General features: G+C 36.3%; 1 protein-coding gene across 6 annotated transcripts in view; it reads right to left on the reverse strand.

Annotated features, from left to right (window-relative positions):
• The window catches only part of LOC131678803 (leucine-rich repeats and immunoglobulin-like domains protein 3), a 570,421-nt gene that overhangs the window by 494,071 nt on the left and 57,954 nt on the right, over positions 1–18,396 (reverse strand). The gene's annotated exons all lie outside the window — the stretch shown is intronic.

Consider the following 18,396-nt stretch of genomic DNA (forward strand, 5'->3'; position numbering starts at 1 on the left):
GAAATTCATTTTTTTAGTCTAACTCAAAAACTGTTCTACTGTTGATTTTTTGAACTTCACCACACGAATTTGCATTGAAAATGACCACCAGCTTATTGAGTTCAGAAGTGCTGTAAATTAGTGTAATTGGAAAGCATAGAAAGCGACTAAAATGCTGCTGCTGATTGCAACTTGACTAATTTGTGATTTACCGGCAATTGACATCCGATTCAATGGAACGCATATCTCGTATAAAATGAAAATGAACTGGTCATTTAAATAGCCAACTTTATGCTGGCCGACATCTAGCATAATATCTGAGTTTTGTTGATGGACTACACACCTTTTAAATTTCAAAAAATTACTGGTTTCAGAGAGCGGCCATACAGAAATTTATCATATAAACTATAGGAAAAATTAAAATTAGAATTTTTATTTTTGATGCTAAATGTGTTCAAGGTGCATGAAACGTCGAGATTTGATGCAAACTCGAAAAAAATTTGACGACGATTCACTTTTTTGGATTTTGGCACATTTTTGCCTTTCTCATATAGAAAGGTTATGCAATCACTTTGAAAAACGTCAACCTAATCCCGGCCATAAGGTTTCTGGATTTTAACAGGGGCGTAGTTTATGATGGTTACACCCCTCCCCCTCCCTCTACTGTTCACTCCCCTCCCTTAAAAATCTCCTTAAATCACCCCTCAGACCACCACCCCATCCAACCCTCATACCCCTCCCTTTCAACCCCATCATCTTTAAACCACCACTATATCACAAAGCACAATTTAAGCTGGGGAGTCGTTCGTTCATGAGACTTTCGCCCTCCTCACATACCCACCCCCGCATGACAAAATGAGTTAGCAAGCTGATAACATTGATCTAATGCTGATTAGGCTAATGAAGTATGATATTTTTTTGTTTCAAGTGTTTCACCGTCGACACGTAGCTCATCAAGTTCGTGGCTGGCATGCCATTGTGTATAAGTGCAAAGTGTACTAAGAATGTAATGGACATTTCCACAATTATGTTGAACATAAAAAGCCTCCGTGCCATAGTTTAGAGAAATGAGAAAGGCACAATTGCACCGCTAGGTGGATTAAAACAGGTTTTTTTCAATTCTTCGTACTAAATTTTTCTCGTACCTTAACGATATCTTTTTATAATTTTTTTTCTTGTGGATAAGATTTTTTTTTAAATCAATTTCTAAAGAGGAATTCCACGAAGATTCGTCCGAAAATCTCCAAAATCTTGGTCCATCCGAAAATCCTGAAATCCTTTGCTCGAAAAAATCATAGAGATCCATAAACCGAGCACACCTGCAAATTTTCGTTCGAATCGACGATCGTCATATTTTGTGGTCGGCCGGTTTCTCATGGAATTTCTCAGCTCAAAACATCGATTTTTGGGGAAAACGTTCCCGTATATAGAAAAAAAACTAAATACTTTAAAATAATCCTTAAGATACGAGGATTTAACGTATTCAGAGACGATCGAAATCTTCACGAATCTCAAAAGAAGTCTGGCGGGGGAGTTCTTGTGGGTATTTCGGCTCAATTTAATTCAGAAATTCTAGTCACAGTGAAGTTTAAGGAATTTAAACATGTGTGGGTTAAATCAAACATTGCCGGCGAAATGCATGTTTTTGCCTCTGTATATTTCCCACCAGAGCATGCTAATATAACATCGTACGAAGCTTTTTTCCAAATTGCTGAACAAATTTTATCTGAACTCCCAGCCGAGGTTAAAGTTCACATTTACGGAGACTTTAACCAACGCAACGCAGATTTTATTCCGGACTCTGAAAACGAACATATTTTAATCCCAGTCGTGGGAGAAAACGAAACATTGCAGTATATTTTCGACAAAACTGCTAGCATAGGACTAAATCAAATAAATCACGTAAAAAATCGACAGAATTGCTATCTCGATCTTTTATTTACAAACATTCAGGAAGACTTCTGTGTATCTGAATCTCTAACTCCTTTGTGGAAAAATGAAGCATTTCATACTGCTATTGAATTTTCCTTATTCATCCATGAAATTCAAAAACCCAGCGATTGTGACTTTGAGGAAGTCTTTGAATACCATAAAGCCAATTATGACAATATCAGGCGGAAGCTAAGTAGTGTCGACTGGCAAAATAGCCTTAGAAATGAAGGAAATATTGTAACCGCAGTGGACGTATTTTACAAAATTATTTTCAAGATAATTCATGAAGAGGTGCCTATTAAGAAAAAAAGACGACACGGCAACTCGAAGCATCCCGTTTGGTATAATAGACAAATTAAGAGTTTGAAAAATAGGAAGCAAAAAGCCCATAAGCTTTATAAGAAAAACCAAAATAATGAGCACTTGGAAAAATATTTCGACATTTGCGATAAACTAAATTTGGCCATAGATTCTGCATTATAACTCAAAAACGGAACAACAGATCAAATCTTGTCCAAAGAATTTTTTCAACTACGTCAAAACTAAATTAAAATCAGACAATTTCCCATCAACAATGCACTTGGATGACAACGTACGTGATAGCTCGGAAGAAATCTGCAACCTTCTTCCAATTCTTCCAAGAAATATATACGACTTTTTCTGAACAAGACCGTGATGGCGATTACTTCGCTTTTCTTCCCGTTTTTCCTTTGGATATTAGTGTCAATCATGTCATAGTGGAAGACATTTTCAATTCTCTAAAACATTTAGATGTATCAAAAGGTTCTGGCCCTGATGGAATGCCACCATTATTTATGAAAAACCTAGCAACCGAGTTAACTGCCCCATTGTTCTGGCTGTTTAATATGTCTTTGCAATCTGGACAGTTCCCTAAAATATGGAAAAAATCTTTTTTAGTGCCTATATATAAATCAGGCAAAAAATCTGACGTACGTAATTATCGTGGGATAGCCATAATCTCCTGTATTCCGAAACTTTTCGAATCAATCATTAACGAAAAAATATTTCTTCAAATAAAAAACAGAATTTCCAACCTCCAGCATGGCTTCTTCAAAGGTCGTTCGACCTCAACAAACTTACTAGAATTTGTTAATTATACACTGATTGCAATGGATAATGGAAACTACGTGGAGGCACTTTATACAGACTTTAGTAAAGCATTTGATCGCATTGACATCCCAATGTTACTTTATAAATTGACAAAGATCGGCATTGAGCCTGGGCTACTTACATGGTTAGAATCATATCTCTCCGAATGTCAGCAAATAATTAAATTTAAAGGAAAGCAATCTAATCCAATTAAAGTCACCTCAGGAGTTCCACAATGCTCTCATTTAGGCCCTCTATTGTTTATTTTATACGTGAACGATATCTCCTTCATTCTCAAAAAACTGAAAATACTAATTTATGCGGACGATATGAAACTTTATTTGGAGATAAGAAATGCCGAGGATATTAATACATTTCAAAACGAAATATAAATTTTCCACATGTGGTGTCAAAAAAGCGTCTTACAACTGAACGTGAAAAAGTGTAATTCAATAACCTTTAGTCGAAAACGACAAACACCGAATGTTGAGATTACCTTAGGAAATCAGACTGTAGTAAAATGTGAAAGAATTTGGGATTTAGGTGTTATATTAGATTCAAAGTTAAATTTTATTGATCATTATAACACAATTATACACAAAGCTAACAACATGCTCAGTTTTATAAAACGCTATAGCTATCATTTTGAAGATCCTTATACAATAAAAATATTATATATTGCATATGTTTGGTCGATATTGGAATATTGCAGTATTATTTGGTGCCCTTTTTCAAGCAGACATGAAGAACGAATAGAATCGGTACAAAAACAGTTTTTATTATTTGCCCTTCGTAAATTAGGATGGACAGCATTCCCTCTTCCATCTTATGAAGCACGCTGCTTGCTTATCAATATTCAAACATTAAAGGAGCGTCGCGAATTTGCAATGCTCTCATTCATTAATAATATCGTTTCGCATCGTATCGATTCAGCTGCAATTTTATCCAAATTGAACTTTTATGCACCTTCACGACAGCTACGAAATCGAAGTATATTTTCAATAACTCCTTTTCGCACAAACTATGCAAAATATAGCTCCATAAATCGAATGATGTCTATTTATAATCACTATTGCGACTCAATTGATTTTACAATGTCTAAACTGAAACTAAAACAATATTTTATACACAAAAGAAATTCTAACGCGTAAGAGGATGATTCTGTAAAAGCCGAAATTGCTTCATTTATACTAAATACACGAAATATACACATTAGTAATTAAGGAAATCTGTAGTCTACATCGATTGACGAAATAAATAAATAAATAAATACCCCTACACTAATGTAATTTGTTGAGTTTAAGAATTTTAATTGATCTGGTGGACTTCTATCGTCATCACTGCAAGCTTCTTAATTTAAAAAGGGTTTCGGGGAGAAAACCATAATTCAACTAATTATGAATATTTTTTATAATTTAATGCTTGTTTTTTTTACTGAAAAACAGTCTTCCCATATGCACATCGTACGCAATGTTCGCTCTGGTTCTGTGCTCATATTAAACCCATACTTCGTGTACGAACTCAAACGCGCTATTTCGTACCTAAACACGTGCACATGTTCGCCTTCACAACTGAACCCCATGTACGTACACGGTGCACAGTGGCGGCTCTTCAAACAAAAGTCGGACAAATCCTCAAATGTTACCTAATTTGGCTGAAAATCACAATTTAAGCTAATTTTGAGGTGCTGAGCTCATTTTTGATGTCAAAAGTCGTAAAATATTAAATGCATTTTTCCATACAGTGTCATTGAACCTTTCTTATAACTATGATCCCGTTTTCATGATTGATTTTTCGTTACTGTTCACCAATGTCAGCAATCTCATAAAAAATGAAGAACACTACTTTAAATCCATTGTATAACGTGTTGGTTTACTGCAGATTGTCTAACTATTTTACACAAAACACCATGCGTCTCCATAGTAGCAACAAAGGTTCAAAATCTCCATAAACCTTTTTGCGCACCTAGGCGCAGAACGAGACCATGATATTCGAAAAGTAGAGGTAATTTCGCATAGAATGTATACTATGTGACCGTTCCGAAATGATTCCGAAATTTGTACAGAATACATTAGCGAAAAAAGTATTTTGGATCTGACCACCTTAAACATATTTAGACTAAAAAGTGGAACTACCAAGCAAATTTACCAAATCTATTTTACTCATTAACAAAGTTCTTTTGTTCCTCTACACAATGAAACTAGTTGTGCTAAAATCGGACCAAAATCAAAAGAGCAACATGTATTTGAAGTGAACAGAGCAATGGTGGTTTCGGAAATGAATATCAATTAAAAATCCAGACTTTGGTGCATTTAAACTCGTGTTAAAAATCGTGTTCTTATCCAACGATCATAAAATTTTGAATATATATCATTCAATACATGAGAAATTTAGGAAAAATATAAAATATCAATATTTCAAAAATAAATTTTTGAGGTTTTGGCCAGCCTCCGGCCACTGTGCGGTGTGCGTACACATCGGTTCGTGGCACCAGTTTTCTCTTTCTCACTCTCATCGTCACTAGCGCTGACTCTTTTTGCCATGAGCGAATATTTCTCGTGTACGCACCTGGTGTACGTACACGGATGTTTGAACTAGAGTTTGCACATCGTTCGCTTGAGTTCAATGTTCGAGGCGAACTTGTACATCGAGACGAAGCATGTTTGAAGTGCACGAAATTTTGTACACAGGTACAAAATTGTACATGTTCATGGGAAGTATGCTGAAAAATATACTTTCAATAAACTATATCATTGGGGTAATGAAATGATTGCCACATACCTTTAAAAAATCCAGACTTTCTTCAATTTTGTCTCATAAAAATATATTTAACCCCCTATACGTGACTATCACTAGCTATAAATGTGCTCATTTTTGGAGAGTTTTAATGTTTTGTCGTCTAAAAAATTCTTCTACTTCTTAATCCTATAATTAGTTTATTTCACTCGGCTCAATGCTTTAGCGAAACGGAGTCTTTTATATATTTCCATTAGGTAAACAATATAAATTTTTAAACGAGTTTTAATGATCATTCGGCAGTTCTTGTGCAAGTGACCAGCCATTGGGTACTGAGACCTGTTTGTGAGGCGGGGTATCATTTTTCCTCAGTAACTGCATCTTGTCGTTCATACCTATCTCATACTCTTCCGTGTCATCATCGGGGTTGTTACCTTCATGTTTACGAACATCTGTTTTCTTTTTTGTTTCTTGCCCTTTCGAGTTGCGAGTATGAGCTTCCGCAATGATGGTGCTGGCTGTTGATTTTGAGGTACTTGACGCAGCTTTTGCCGTTGTGTTGAACAGCTGCCACAAGCTTGGAAATTGGTTGTGGTTCACTTGGAACTTGGGATTTTTGATACCTCGGGACGTGCTGAGAACTCCCGGTTGTATCTCAATTTCATAAAATCGGGAGGAATTATTTTCGGATTTGTAGCAGCCTTTCTTATTGATGAAATTATTTTATTTTGTGACTTTCTTTGGGACAATCTAGGACTCTTACCAGGAAGTTAGGTTGAGGTAAGATTAGGTCTTTTCCAAGTGTTTTCAAGCGGAGCTAAAGAATGCCTCTCGCAAGGGTCATTAGAAGCGTTATTGCCGATTAGCAAGAGAGCGAATGGGTTTTCGTAGATAAGTGAAACAGTTTTTTTTAACCATTTCTGCGTAAGAGCGTGTGGAGCGATCTTTTGGCGGATCGCTTTGGTTTATCCGCGCGAAGCCTGTACGTTAAACATGTCACAAGTACATACGGATTCTCTCCACAGTAAACACACTTCTCAGTGGGCTTCCTGCAAACATCGTTCGCATGGTGTTCCCCACATTTGCCACAACGCTGCTGCGGAAGTGCAAATCCGGCGAAAGTCACGCTAAACGAGTCTGATTGATCTTCGATGGACATTGAGTACAATTGCTTGCACCCGCATCATTAATAACGCCGTCAATCGCCACATCTCGAGAAGAAATGTAAAAACGATACTCCATCGTAAAGGGGCTATTGTTAGCGATAACGCTCGCCGGTTTCAAGTCAGTAATAACTACGCGCAGTTTATTTGATTGAACCTTTTTAATCTCGGTCACAGTCGAGAACCGTCTATTAGCTCCCGAGCGAAAGACATACTGTTCAACGGTTTATTTTTGAGCTGAAAGTACACCCAAGGACCAGTCGAACCATCCTAGTATATCTAGGTTTGGGGGAGTAGGGGGTGAAACTGTAGGAAAAGGGAAAGTCGTTCGGATGGAGCTTTTCCCGTCTCTGGCTCAAGGTCCTTTACCTCATATTCTACGAATTCATCGTTGGAGGTTACCGTTTCGCCGCGGGAAAAATACATTCAACCGCACAAGAAAGTAAAAAACCGACTTAATGCACCTATCTGTGAGATGAGACATTTCTTGCACATATCACTGTTGGAGTATTCATTAGTTTGCAGCAAAGTGCAATGTAATCACCCAGTTGTGTGATGAACACAACTTTTAACCCTGCACGAATCTAACCTCGAATAAACTGAATAAATTATAGAAAATCGACAAAACGAATGAAATTAAAAATAAACTAGTAGAGCAAACGAATGATAAAAAGGTATCAAGTTGACGCAATGAGTAGAATGATTAATTTAAATCAAATTAATAAAATAAATAAATGAAATTAGTTTAGTTTATTAAATAAAAAAAAGGAAAAGTTCCAAAAAAGTTACGAAATTATTAATAGTGAGTCAAATTAACAAATTGGATGAAAAGAATAAAAGAAACGACTGAACAGACTTAATGATATTTATAAATTGCAGAAAGAGAATAAAATGCATGAACTGAAAAAATAAATTAAATTTATAAAATAGATTAAATTAATTAAATAATTTAAATGAATTCAATTAATCAGTTGAATAAATGAATGAAATTATTTATATTAATTAATACAATTAAATAATATATGAACATTAATTAATAAAATTATTAAAATTAATAAAATTAGGTAATAAATGAACAATATGAATGAAATGAGTAAAAAATCCAAAGGAAGGAACTTAAATGAATTAAATGCATGAAATAAAAATTGAACAATATGAATAGAACGAATTAAATTATTAAAATGAACAACACGAATAAATCGAATAACATTAATAAAGCGAATAAAATGGAACAACCTTCCGGCCGTTGCCTTCAAATACATCGCTTCATTTCACAAAAACTTTTGAAAACACCTTGATGTTGTAGACAAATCATCAACGAATAAATATCAAAAATTGACAAAATTGAAAACAATTAATGAACACATTATTGTTGTCTATGGCTCTGTTTCGTCTAGTAAAACCGCGCTTGATGCCGAATTCATGATAAGTTATTCATACTAAATCCATTATGTAATTTGCGTTTCGACTTCGTCTCATCAGAATCCGACACCAACTTAGTGAAAGGATAAGCTAGTGCCGGATGGACACTAGCTTAAAAAACAACAACACTATTTGTGTTTCCGAACAAACCGCTAGTTAAGCATGATGTCCCACAAGAAAAGAAACTCCGATTAGGTTGATGAGAATTAATGAAATAGTCCTGTCACTAAGTTGGTGTCGGATTCTGACGAGTTATTCTTAAATTTAAAAATAAAACATTTTTTTCCGTGTGATAGTGTCTCTCATTCGTAAAACGCTAGAAGGATCATGAGCATGAATCATGCCTAAGAGCACCGGACTCGTTTCCAAACATAAATAATAAAAAAAACCTCCGTCACCCCCGTGTTCAACCAAACTTCGAATAATATTTACAAGCCCCACTTATGGGACCCCATCTGCTCTAGACGGGATCTAAAAACAAAGCTTCTAGCACCGACCACGTCTTTTCGAAGTACCCAGTTTGCTTACTACCGCCAGAGAGCAAAATTACACTCATTAAAGGCCGTCTATTATTCAGTCACCTTAGAAGCGCCCTCACCACTCATTTGTTACAGCTGACCGTGCATAATCTTCACGGTTTGATGCTTACCTGGGATGGGGCGGCTGCATCCTCGGAAAATAGTGCACTCTCCATCCAAAGTACATAGACACATCACCTGCATGTAATTATTCAGCCCCACTGCCGAGAATTCCCACACAAACACACACACACACACACTCACGTGGTGTTTGGTTGGCTCTAACTAGGAGTTATCCTCTTTAGCGAGCAAGCACCTTTCTTCTGTTGTACGAGTAAACCCACACAGGAAGATAATTGAAATTTATACCCATCCAAGGAATCACCCAGACGGAGACCTGTTCCATATGCATGGGAACACCAAACCGGGGTGAGCCCAGTTGGAATCCCTTGTACAGCTCAGGCAGGCGTTAATTCCATAACAGTCACTCCCGGCGCAAAGAGTTAAACCCCTACGGAATAAACGGACCGGCATGCGAGCGAACGAAAAAGAAAAAAATCTCATCCTTCCGTTCCTAGCTAGCATCGCATTTTGTGGGCTCTGAAAACAGCCACATGATGACGATCTTGTTTGTAGCTGATTTTATCTGACACGAGATGCTCGCTGTTGAACGTTTAGGATCAGGGACAGGAGGACCACTTTAACCTACTTTTGCAGTTCTCTAATAAAAGTACCGAAGGCTTACCACGAATAGATGGAAAATGCTGAAAATGAAAACTCCCCAGAAAAGAAAGAAAAAAAACTCGAACTGACTGACGTAGCACACGGGCAACGGGACAGAACGCTGTCATGTCACAAAACGGTTGGTCAACCCATGTCGCAATAAAGCTTCACTCTGAGCTGAGCCGGGTTTGCGGTGGTGGCTGCCGGAGTTGTCCTAATCGCTGCTAGCAATCAACACTTGTGCCGTCTGTTTTTCCCATCATCGTGTTTGGTTGGGTCGATGTACGCGGCGAACAGACATCATCGGATCGGATGGGTTAGCAAAGGACAATGCTGGATTATCTGCCGGAACGGGTGCGGAAGAAAAACCAACCGACTATTTGCGCCCACTCGATTCCATCTGTTGGCATCGACGGGCGCGTGGAGAAATTTCCTCCTAGTTAAGCTTGACTTGGACGAGAAAAAAATACCCGAGCTAAAGGCGACAAAACACAGGGATTTGTGTCAAGTGGCGGCAGATGCCGCAAAGTAGAGTGCCTTATGGCGAAAGGCTGCGGCAGAAAAAAAAAACAAGATGAAGAGTGATTGACTAATGGGATAGTGTTTGCGGTAGCTGAAGTCGAGCAGTAGAACCGCATCCGGATCGTAACCCAGCAGAGTCGTTTGTCATATTTGAAACATGTGCTTTTCGGATTAAACAAAAACATGTTTTTGGGATGACCGGCATCAGAACCTGAGAGGTAAAAAACAGTACACGAACCATTCGCCAGGCTGATCACGTACCGAAATGCTAAAGGAACACCCCATTCGGACGATTAATGTTAATCGAGCAAACGATTACACGCGGCTAGAAGCCTTTCATTGATACCAAAACGAAGGCACCGATTACCGCAGCGCCAGTGAACACGTTTCAACTAGGTACTTATTAATCCACAATGCAAGCCGAAAACCCCGTTAGCGGGCGGGGAGGGAAACAACACCTACCTACCGACCGAATCTAACGGACCCGCACGTTAGTTTCAAACGCACAATGGAGGGGCCCCGCAGACTATTATTTATCGTAGAAACGCATCACCATTTGTGACCGCAATCACTTCGGCTAAAGTGAAAATTCAAACCAACAAAGCACTCAAACGGCAATGCGCCAATGCCAGCAGCGAGTACTCCCCATATCTATCCCACATGTGGGGAACCAACTACCCGCTGCGGCGCTGGGGGACCATTTGTCTGACCGACTATCGGCCGCAATTAAAAATTATTAACGATTGCTGTATTGTTTGTCGATAACTGTTCTTCCCTATCGGGAGAAATGGCACCGCGATTCCCGCAAAAGGGGCTACCACCAATCAGGGCATCCAGCCGAACTCTCGAATTTCCGAATTGATTGTGGGTAAAGATACCCTTTCCGAATATTACAGGAAAAGATTGGTTTGAAAAAACAACATTTACCATCACTTCGGAACAGCATATTTTTGCCCACCACCACCATCATCGGAACTGAGGAAAGATATAATCGGCGTGCGCCACGAAATTGGGAACTACATATCAGGAAGCGGCGGCGTTGAATTGTAAGCTAGGGTTCGTCGCTTCTTCAGCACGAGTTGCTGAGTGGAATATATAGGTGATTCCACTTTATTCAAAAATGATTTCGGCGGTAGCAGAATAATAGGTAAGGTGGTAATAAATAGTCAGGAAACTGGATGATGAAAAGATGAGTGCGATTTTTTTTTGATTCACTTTCTGTTTGATTTAGCTGAGGAAATCTTTCGGACTGTACCGCACCGGCCGCCTTTTTAGTGCGGGGCAAGGGTAGGGTAGCGATAGAGGAAGAGGGGCTCAGAAAAGTTATCGCTAGGTGAAAACAGATGAATAAAAGGCGCGGTGTTGCTTGCCAGCGTTCGAGCTTGAGATGAATGTGGGTTTAATGTTTCAATCGTATCTAATTTGGCACTGTAATTTATCTATGCATCTGAACCAGTCATTAAACATTTGTTCGCTTGATAGACAAGTAATGGGTTAAATTTGTGTTTACCCGTGTCAGTTAGTGTCTACTCTTTCAAATGTTGTTCGAACGTGGGGATCATTGAAATACGATACAGATAATGTGGGGGATGTTTAGGGGCTCGACGTAATTTATTTAATTATTGATTGTTAAGCTATTTAAATATTTAAGAGTCGCATTGTTTCAATTCGAACAGAATAGGCTAATCCAACATGTTTCATTAGCTGTGTATGTAAAATTAATTCGGGTAAAGACCTAATTTCGACCCAATTACGTAGCCTACAATCGATGTAACGCGCATAAATTGACATTAGTATCCTTGCTTCGTTTCCAAGAGCCAAAATAATAACAAATCGAATGCTCTAATTGTCGCTCTACCATTCGAGCCAATGCGTTGAACAAAGATAGCAGACGCTGCTCTAACTAACAGCTTTACCACTACAGATCTAAACACTGCCCGGTGGTTCAGAATGCAAATTTAGCAGGAATTTTTAGATTTTACTAAAACTAAACAACTTAAACTTATAAAGTCTTTTCGTAGTTTGTGAGCCCCTTCATTTTGTTAAAACAACAGTTAGGGTGGTTCTAATTTTATCAAAATCATAAAATTAACTTTTTAATCATTCTAGTTAGAGCCAAACGACCTTCAGCGAAGTTTTAGAACGACATTTTGGAAAAGTTAACTGAAGACATGTAAGCTCTATCTGTCATACTTTTTATTTTACAGAAAATACAAAATTGAAGGTTAGGGTTCTTCTTAGTGATTCTTAGAAAAACTGTTTTATTCAAATAACTTTTGCAGTATTTATTTAAACCCGAAGTAGTCTTCGGACAACTTTAAGAATGCTTTAAGGCGAATAATTTGTTTCATGGCACCACACATCTAACTATTTTCGTTGAGAAGTTATGAGCACTTTTTCGCCAAAAATGGTTTTTTTTTGGCATAACAATATATCAAAAATCTATTTTTGATATATTAAGTGTTTATATCTTTTGAATATTAGAAACTAGAGTATTGGTGTGTTAGAAAAAAAAACTCCAAAGAACATCAGAAGGATAGGTTGAAAAAAATGAAAACTAAAAAAGTTATATTAAAAATTTGGTTTTTTATGAATTGACCCTTTGTAATATGTTTAAATTACTTTAAAATTTAAATTAAATTTAAATTACACGGTGGACAATATAACAAATATAGTTTCGTTTTGCCTTTCTCAATAGAAAGGTATTGCAATTGCTCTGAAAACCGAAAACGGAGGCCCGGAGGGCCGAGTGACATATACCATTCGATTCAGTTCGTCGAGTTCGGCAAATGTCTGTGTGTGTATGTATGTGTGTGTGTATGTGCGTCTGTGTGTGTACGCGAACACAATCTCACTCACTTTTCTCAGAGATGGATGAACCGATTTTTACAAACTTAGTCCCAAATGAAAGGTGCAACGTTCCCATAGGCTGCTATTGAATTTCTAATGGATCCGACTTCCGGTTCCGGAGTTACAGGGTGATGAGTACGATCACGCAGAAAATGTCGATTTTAAGAAATTCTGCAATGAATGTATAATGGTGAAATTTTTTCCAAAATGTGACCACAACTGCTTCGATTTGTAGTACTAGGTCATTAACAGCCATTCAAAGTCTCTTTGGTCACATTGGCCACCATCATCGGATCCGGAAGCCCCGGCGGAAGTATCCAAATTCAGACTAACAGTCACATCGGTTTCTCGGAGACGGCTAGACCGAATCAACCAAACTTAGTCTCAAATGAAAGATGTTGCGTCCCCGTAAATGGCTATTAAATTTCATCTCGATCCGACTTCCGGTTCCGTAGTTACGGGTTGTGGCGTGCGATCACATAGCAAATTGTGATTCAAACCGATACTCCGATGGAAGCAAAAAAGGTAAAAATTTCGCTAAAATGTCTCTCAAATAACTTAAATTTGCTGTTCTAGGTTACCGACGGCCAACCAAACTTTCGTTGACTACATTGACCACCATAGACGGTTCCGGAAGTGCCCGGGAAAAGCAGCCATCTTTCAAAATTTACTCAAATTTTTTTCAAAACTCGCATCAGTTTCCCGGAAATGGTTGGGCCGATTTTTACAAACTTAGTCCCAAATGATAGCTATAATATCCCCATAGATGTCTATAAAATTTCGTACGGATCGCTTATATGGGTCCGGAAATATAGATTAAACCGTCCGGTCACATATGAAATTCCTATATAAGCCGGAACTCAATTTTTTTTTTCAAAGGGGGGACCCCATGAAATTTCAGAAATCGAATGCGTATTTTTGATGCCAAACATCTTTAAAATGCATGAAACGTCGAGATTTTATGCTACCTCGATTTTTTTTTATAATGATCGACTTTTTGGGACTTTGCCGATTTCGCACCTTTTTTTCAGTTCAATATTACCGTGGCTGTTTTTTCTTTTTCAGAATTTTAGAACTCGAATAATGATTTATTTTCCTGTATATAGTTGTCATGTGATGTTATAGGTTTTCGTGATAACATATTGTACTTTACAATACTTTTCAAATATTTTAAACAGTGGGTAGGGTAGCTCTAATTTTTTTTTCAAATCAGGAAAGTAACTTTTTAATGGTTCGAGATAGAGTTTCGTTGTCTTTAAGAAAATTGAAGAAAAAAAACTTCGTCGAAGACACTGAAACTCTATGTTGTGTACTTTTCGTTTTATAAGAAATTTACTAAAAAAATAGAGCGTTTCTTAAAAAATGGTTTTCTTTGTTTAACTTTTTCAGTTTTGATTTTTCATTAAGATTACTTTAGAAATACTTTCAGATATTTTGAAGGAGAACAATTGGTCTTAATATACCGAATTTCTACCTTCTCTTGTTAGGAAGTTATACATACCTTTAAATAATAATTAAATATTTTTTGAGTAAATTATGCAAGATATTAAAAAATATCGTATATGCCATTTTTTGGTGATTCATACTACAAATCATGCTATTTCATATGACAGCAACGGTATTTAATGTTAAGTGCCCTAATCGAAGATAATGCTATTTGAAAAAGTTATATTTTTTGTATAAAAGTTCTCACAGCTTAGAAACGAAAAAAGTTTAGTATTTCGTGCTTTAAAGCAAATTAAGCGCCCTAAAATAATCTTCAAGTTCTCCAAAGGGTACTTTAGAATAAAATAAAAGCTACAAAAGTTATAGAGCCAAAACCGTTTTTTAAAGAACACCCTAAAGCGTACATTTTGATTTCTCGTGCAATGGAAAGTATAAAAGCTAGAGCTTGCATGTCTTCAGAAAATTTATCTAATGTGTGCTGCTCTATAACTCCATCGAAGACAGTAAAGCTCTATCCCGAACCGTTGAAAAGTTCAATTTTAAATATTGCTAAAATTAGAACCACCCTAGCATCTGTTTAAACATAAAGAAGGACCTTGCAAAGTACAACAACTTTGCCAAACATATTGTAAGGCAAAGTCATTTAATTTTAGCAAAAAGTTAAAATTCCTACTAAATTCACATTCTGGACCACTGTGCACTGGTCGCAGGAGCTTGTCTCCCACAAAAAAGCGAACGGTTACAAATGGGTAGGGCGAAGATAGGCTCCACACCCTATATGTTCAGAATTGTGATCTGTCTGAAAAATCCTACGGACACAATATTTAACATAAAAGTTTGGTTTTTAGCATTTCGGATGGTCCTCGTCAGTAACCAACACCAACATAATGCTAGTTAGATAAGTCCAAACCAGTACCAAATTTATTTATTTATTTATTTATTTATTTATTTATTTATTTATTTATTTATTTATTTATTTATTTATTTATTTATTTATTTATTTATTTATTTATTTATTTATTTATTTATATATTTATATATTTATTTATTTATTTATTTATTTATTTTTTTATTTATCTATTTATTTATTTATTTGTTTATTTACTTATTTATTTTGTTTCTTGAATGGTGAAAGCCCATTTCGAGATATGCTTCAGAAACAATTCTGAAATGGGCGTAAAAACCCATCGTATTTTTCACACCTGTTTAAAATGCACAGTGGTCCAGAATGTATATTTAGCAGAAATGTCGAGATTTTATTAAAAATAAACTACTTAGCCCTATTATGTTATTGTAGTTTGTGAGTCCCTTTTATGTTAAAACAATACAAAAAAAAGTTCCCGAAATCGTGAATAAGGTGCCATGAATTCTTGAACTACAACGTTTTTACGTTACGAAAACAGGACTATGAACAAATATCTAGACTTTTACAATTATGTTCAATTTCTCTTCAGTAACACCCCCATTATGCTTTTATTAGGGGAAATATTTGTTTTTGTTTTGTTAACTGAAGTTATGTTTTCCTCCATGTCATTACCGAATCGATTTCCTGTACGTGAACTAATACACAACTTTAATAACATTATTCTTAAAATCAAATGTTGACTTATGATGTTATTCATAGATTTGGAAACAGTCTGGATACTTTCTCGTGAACTATTTCACGAACTAATTCATGATTATTAATATATTAGTCACGATCCAATATCCGTGCTCGAGAAATAGTTAACAAAATCATCAAATATTATTCATGTATTCGTCAACTGGTTCATGATCCCTAGTATACTATTTACCATCCGCGTACGTGAAACATTTCACAATATTATACAATATTATTCATGTATTCGTGAACTGGTTGATGATTCCTAGTTTAATACTCCCCACTTACCATTCGAGGTCGTGAAATAGTTCACGAAATAATGAAATTTTACTCGCGTATTCGATTCGATCCGAACTATACTAGTCACTATCAATCATTCGCCCCCATGAAATGTTTCACAAGGCCATGCCATAATATTCATGTATTCTTGAACTGATTCATGATTCGTGGTATAATAGCCACAATTATCCGTTCGCGGCCGTGAAATACTTCACGAGGCCATAGAAAATTATTCATGTATTCGTGCTCGTGAATTTGTTCACGAAATCATAAAATGCTGTATCGATTTTGTTGGCTATTTTCGGCAAATTTGAGACTAAGAGAAACGAAAGCAATGAAATTGAAAGACGGATAGGTATTCTAGAGCGAATCAGTTATAAACTTAGAACGGAAAACTAGAACTAGGCAGGCTCATATGGGCATGATCGAAAGAAAATGTGAAGAATTCTTTGCCTTCTGCAGAGTAGGAGTTGGGCGTTGCACCCAAGTCTACCGCATGGTCTATGGTGGAACATAACTCATCATCATGTTTTACCGCCGACGCCGGCCTGCATAGTTCTAGTTTTCCGGTCTAAGTTTATAACTGATTCGCTCTAGAATACCTATCCGTCTTTCAATTTCATTGCTTTCGTTTCTCTTAGTCTCAAATTTGCCGAAAATAGCCAACAAAATCGATACAGTAGCACCTTGCGGCAATTAAAACATAGTAACATAGAAATCATAAAATGTTTTTCATGTATTCGTGAACTGGTTCATGATCGTTTGTATAATAGACATGACATACCATTCGTGCTTATAAAATAATTCGTGAAATCATCAAATATTATTCGTGGGTTCGTGAACTAGTTCATGATTCCTACTTTACTCCTACTACCTTGCGAGTTTGTGTATATATGAAAAATCATAATCATTTTCAATTTCATGCAACATGGTCACATGAAATTTTTACGGGAACTATTTCACAAAATCTAGAGTATCATTGATAGAATCATTTTTATTCCATGCACTATTCCATGAAATGTCATTTAGGTAGAGGCACGAGTAGTAGATATAAGAAAACTATTAGGACCTAGAACAGCGTTATTCATTTGATAAGGTTCAGTGTGATGTCTCGACAGAAAAAGAAAACTGCGCTGAGCACCAAAAATACATTATAGAGCCGAAAATTGTGTTAGTGATATATTTCATGAAACAAGATCCCGCTTATTAGTCACACATTTATGTTCTTATTTATATTATCGCAATACTCCAAGTACAAAAACCGATAATAACCGAAAAAATAACAGAAATTACGAATATCATAATAAAAATGCTAATGTCATGAACATCAGTCACCTCACTCCACGTGTACAATTCGAAAGTAAGCTCTAGAATGAATATCATGATAACGTGCAAATAAATTACAAAATCGTGACTAAGATCCTAAAATCATTAACATAAATTACTCTAGTCGTGACTAAAATATGAAGATAACATGAATAAAAATTACGAAAATCGTAATTAACATTTTGAAATCATGAAAAACACTCGTGATTAAAATATCAAAAATCATGACTAAGATCTTGAATTCATGAACATAAATCACTCTACTCGTGACTAAAATATCACGATAACGTGAATTTTAAAATTATGAAAATCGTTACAAAGATCCTGAAATCATGAACATAAATCACATTAATAAAACAAAAATCGTGATAAATATTCTGAAATCATGAGCATGAATCACGCTATTCATCACTAAAATACAACGAAATAGAAATTACGGAAATCGTGACTAAGATCCTACAATCATGAACATAAATCACGCTACTCTGATAGAAAAAACTCATAAATAAAATATCACGGTAACTTGATGAGAAATCACAAAAATCGCGAATAAGCTCCTGCACTCATGAACATCGTTTGTCTGTCGTCTGTGTATTCCCAAATTGTGAACAAGGATCACAATAGCAACTAAACATGACCAGGGAACAACTACAGTAACCCTACCAAACATTCGAATGTAACGGCATGTATATATTCGACGCAAACTTTTTTTTTTGGAAGCACAAATAGTTTCATGATTACGAGGTTTATTATTCATAATTTCAGGGACTTGGTTACGGTTTTCGTAACT

Source organism: Topomyia yanbarensis, chromosome 2 (genome assembly GCF_030247195.1).
Source record: "Topomyia yanbarensis strain Yona2022 chromosome 2, ASM3024719v1, whole genome shotgun sequence".
Classification (NCBI taxonomy): Eukaryota; Metazoa; Arthropoda; class Insecta; order Diptera; family Culicidae; genus Topomyia; species Topomyia yanbarensis.